The sequence below is a fragment of the Juglans regia genome, chromosome 3 (assembly GCF_001411555.2).
Source record: "Juglans regia cultivar Chandler chromosome 3, Walnut 2.0, whole genome shotgun sequence".
NCBI lineage: Eukaryota > Viridiplantae > Streptophyta > Magnoliopsida > Fagales > Juglandaceae > Juglans > Juglans regia.
The window spans coordinates 21,055,301-21,060,408 of record NC_049903.1 but is presented as its reverse complement, the minus strand read 5'-3'; the positions used below and the strand labels follow the sequence as shown (position 1 = coordinate 21,060,408).

Genomic DNA, 5,108 nt, shown 5'->3' with positions numbered 1-5,108 from the left:
CTAATCTGAAAATACACGCTCCATCCTCATATCGGCATATTTCTTCATTCTAGCTTGCGCAAAGCTAGAATGAAGAAATATGCTGTAATAATTGTAATATCTCATTCGTAGAGCGCAAGGTGTCCTCGACAGCTTGTAGTTTCGTTGTTCCTAGAGAAAAAGGAAGAAGCTTCGGGGGTGGGTATCCATAGATGACCTCAAAAGGTGTTAGCGTTGTGTAAGTATGAATGTTTGTGTTGTACCACCATTCAGCCAAAGCCAACCAATTTTTCCAATCCCTGGGTTTAGCACCCAAAAAACTTCATAGATATTGTTCCACACTTTTATTCACGATCTCAGTTTGGTCATCAGATTGTGGATGATAAGCGGAAGAGAATTGCAAGGTGGTTCCCTGTAACTTAAACATTTCTTTCCAAAAAAGGCTTGTAAAAGTGGGGTCACGGTCTGTGACTATTTATGCAGGAATTCCATGTAATTTAAATATGTGCTCCAGAAAAATAGTAGCTATTTTCGAAGTTGTATAGGGATGAGATATGTCAATGAAATGTGCATACTTGGAGACTGGAGAGTCGATCCACAATGACCATAATAACGCTACACCCATGAGATAGAGGTAGACCTTTGATAAAATCCATAGAAATATCCGTCCATACCTTAGTAGGAATTGTGAGAGGTTGAAGTAGACCAGGTGTAGGAATATTTTCAGATTTATTCCTTTGGCAATTTTCACACTCCCGAATGAAGGTGCGTATGTCCCTACGCATGCCTTTCCAATAAAATTCAGATTTTAATCTATGGTAGGTCTTGTAAAACCCAGAGTGTCCTCCAAGAGGGCTGGAGTGCATGAGTTCCATAAGCATATCTCGCATAGGAGATTGTGCAGCAACAAAAATTCTATTTTTGTAAAAAATCAGTCCATCATTCATGGAATAAATAGAAGTATCGAGGTTTCCTTTACGAAATTGATCCTGCAAATTAATTAGTTCAAGAGTAGTGGCATATTCAGAATGTAAAGTAGATAACCAAGAAGCTAAGGGAAGTGTAAGAGACGAGAGTTCTCCATGATCCTTCTTGGATAATGCATCCGCAATAGAATTTTCTTTGCCCTTCTTGTAGTGCACTTTAAAGTCATACCCCAAAAGTTTAGTGAGCCATCGTTGTTGAGCGGGAGTACCCACAAGTTGATCCAACAAATATTTGAGATTTTGTTGGTCAATTTGAACTACAAATTTCTGTCCCAAGACATAGGGTTGCCGTTTTTTAATTGCCAAGATTAAAGCGATCAATTCATTTTCATAAGTGGAAAGTGCAAGAGCCTTTCCTTTTAATGCTTGACTCATTAAAGCAATTGGTTTGCCTTGCTGTAAGAGAACTGCTCCAATGCCATAACCTGATGCATCACATTGAATTGTAAAATGTTTAGAAAAATCAGGAAGCACTAAAACAGGAGGTGATGTTACAGCCCTTTTGAGGTCCTAAAATGAGACTATGGCTTCGTCGGACCAAGTGAAATTGTTCTTACGAAGTAAGGCTGTTAATGGATCTACTATGATGCCATAATTTTTAATGAACTTCCGATAATATCCCGTAAGTCCTAAGAACCCACGAAGTGACTATAGAGTACTAGGAAAAGGCCAATTAAGCATAGACTCTATTTTGGATGGATTGACCTACACACCTTCTTTGGAAATGAGATGACCAAGGTAATTAATTTCATTGTAACCAAAACTATACTTTGGAAGTTTAGCATAGAGTTAATTTTGCCGCAAAGTCTCAAGCACAAGTTTCAAGTGATGAATATGTTCATCCATAGTTTTACTATAAACTAGAATATCATTAAAAAAACACCAAAAGGAACTTATGGAGATAGGGGCGAAAAATTTCATTTATTAAACTTTGAAAGGTAGCAGGGGCACTAGTCAAGCCGAATGGCATAACTAGGAATTCATAATGGCCATCAAGGGTGTGGAAAGCTGTTTTTGGGACATCACTAAGAAAAACTCTGATTTGATGGTATCCCGAACGAAGGTCAAGTTTGGAAAAAATGGTGGCCCCCTATAATTCATCAAGTAGTTCGTCTACAATAGGAATTGGAAATTTGGCTTTAATAGTCTTTTTATTTAGAGCCCTATAATCGACACACAATCTCCAACTTCCATCTTGTTTACGTAAAAATAAAACAGGTGATGCAAATGGCTTTGTTTAGGTCGAATAACTCCGATAGTGAGCATTTCTGTGATTAATTTTTCAATTTCAGTTTTTTGAAAATATGGGTAATGGTAAGGCCTAGTGAAAACTGGTTTGGTTCCTTCATAGAGATTAATATGGTGATCATGAGTGCGGGTTGGTGGTAAACCAGTAGGAGTCTGAAAAATAGATTGAAAAGTGTTTAAAAGAGGCTGGAGTTTGGGGTGAATTTGAGTAGTAGTGGTGGGGAATTCAGGACTCTGAATTAAGTGTAACACCATACCTCTATTGTCCATCTTAATCATCTTCCCGTAGTCGTCACCTTCCATCAGTGAGAATGCAGAAGGAGTGAGGCCTTGAAGCGCCACCTTGCTGCCCTTGTAAGTAAAGGTCATAGATAACTTTGAAAAATCCTAGAGAATAGGCCCAAGAGTTTTCAGCCATTGAACACCTAAGACCACATCACAACCACTCAAGGTGAGGACAAATAATTCTGTACGAAAGTGAATACCTTGCATCAGAAAAGCTTCTGATTGCGTAAGTCCTTCGCTGCGGACAGCTTCGCCATTTGCTACGTTGACTGTCAATCCTGGTGTATGGCATAGAGGTAATTGTGCCTTTGTTACAATTGAGGGATCCACAAAATTGTGGGTGCTTCCGGTGTCTATCAACACGACATTTCGTACACCACCAATAGAGCCAATAAGCCTCATGGTTCTTGGGTTTGGAGAACCAACAAGAGCATGGATGGAGATTGCTGGTTTAGGTTCTTTGGTATCGGGTTCTAGGCTTATAAGCTTTGAACTTGTCCCTCCTACTTCCGGAAGATTGATAGGGCCTGGAATCGCATCCTTGTCATCGGAATCTTCACATTCCATAATAAAAAGTTTAGCTGATTTGCAACGGTGGCCAGGACCCCACTTGTCATCACAATTATAGCATAATCATTTGTCTCTTCTTTCTTTCATTTGGGCTGGAGATAAACGTTGAATGGGAACCGACATCTTGGTTGTTGGCTCAGGAAGAGCCCATTGGGGTTTAGGAGAACCCGTTGGAATGTGAACAATTCTCTTTAGTGCTACCATATTATCTTCTTGCATCTTAACGATGCCAAAAACAGTCAATAATGAAGTTGGCCTCATCATGCGCACCATATATCGACTATCTTCCCGTAATCCACCCAAGAAACAGCTGAGTTTGTAAGATTCAGCTAATCCATGGAGTTGATTAGAAAGATGTTCAAAGTCGGACTTGTAAGCTTCCACCGTCGTTGTTTGTCTCAGCTTTGTGAGGGCTTCCATGGCATCTTCATAAATGGATGGCCCAAAACGAGTAAGCAAGGCACATTCAAATACTTCCCAATTTGTGAATGCACCAGCCGCTTCTTGTTCCTGGAACCATGTCAATGCTTTGCCTTCCATATGAATGGAAGCTAATAAAACACGGTGCTTTGGGTGTGGTTGATGGTATTTAAAAAACTGATTGGCTCGATACAACCAACTTTTAAGGTCAGCTCCATCAAACGTGGGAAACTCCAAGTGAATTGTTTTGGTTTGAATGCCACTGGTATCTTCAAATAGAGGATTCAAAGGGAGCATCCACTTTCTTGCCTTCATGCTTCAAAAATAGTTCTAAATTAGAAGCCATTACTTTCACTTGTTGTGCTAATCCTTCCACAGTTTGTTGCAGGTGTGCTTGCTGTTTTTCATGCGTCTCCTGAACCTGCTTTAAAGTGGCTAATGAGTCGGCTAACTGGGAATAACGAGTACTGACATTACCCTCAGCCGTGGATGCACCGGCTCTTGATACCAATGTTAGGATAAAAAATAAGATATTAATGGAATGGATATGAATGAATTGATCTGTTCGAGAAGATCACTCTCCAGAGATATTAGTTGGCTTGAATAATTTGTCTTTTTCATTGATGCAAACAATATTTATAGACAAATGATTTTACTAACTTGGCAAAATAATTGCCTACTTACAGGGAATTAAATGACTGACTAGCACATGCTGCCGAAATATTTGGAATTAAATAACAGACCAAAATTGAAGACACGACCCAACAACTCCACACGATAATCTGTAGACCAACAACATTTGGTATCAGATTGGTTATTTGCAATTAACTAATTCAACTAAAGAAATAAGAATTTAATGCTGTGGACCTATAGCTAGGTCTAATAACCATGAGAGCATCATGTTTCACTCATCAGTGGCTAGCAGTCCCAATTACGGGGCCTGACCCGTAACAAACGGAATGATTAGTTTCTTTGAGGGAGAGGGAAAGCTCCTATGAAGATGGAGATGGAGGGAGGGAGAGGGAGAGGGAGGGGAAGGGGAAAATGAAACAGGTGGCTTGGACAAGTCGGTTGCACCAGGCGGTTGCATCTATCATTTTTTCTTACGGCTCAACGATCACGAAGCTGTCCAGTAATCTCTACTTCAACCAGAGTCCTTGGGCGGAGTTTCTGCTTATACTTTGAGCATCCATCCATGGCGACTTCTCTATTACCACACTTTTGACCAATAATCTCTACTCCAACAGGATCAACAACTTGAATTCAACACATCTGCTTCCTGGCCTATCACCCAATCGCACTCTCAGACTTTCTACGATTCTCAAACACCTCAAGTATACAACCAGTTTGTCACCACGACAAACCCTTGTCATGACTTATGCAATATCGGGTTCTCTTGGTAGGTCTGTTTAATTTCTTGCACTAATCATGTTTCTTTGGTTTCTATAAACAGAAAAAGGGAAAAAAAAGTAAGGAATAATATGTGTCCTTTTATTAATTTCCATCGTTTTACACTAAAAATAATGAGTATCATTATGTTTATATTTCCTCATTTTCTCGGCAAACAAATGTAATTATTTTGTACTGTATTTTGGAGCAGATCAATTATGACTTTTGCGG

General features: G+C 39.5%; 1 long non-coding RNA gene across 1 annotated transcript; it reads right to left on the bottom strand.

Annotated features, from left to right (window-relative positions):
- Positions 1-1,329: 1,329 nt before the first annotated feature.
- Positions 1,330-2,890, bottom strand: LOC118348062. Its single transcript, XR_004801199.1, has 3 exons — positions 2,699-2,890; positions 2,471-2,600; positions 1,330-1,390 (listed from the first exon to the last, which is right to left on the bottom strand). It is a non-coding gene; the product is annotated as an uncharacterized LOC118348062 (long non-coding RNA).
- Positions 2,891-5,108: the final 2,218 nt, after the last annotated feature.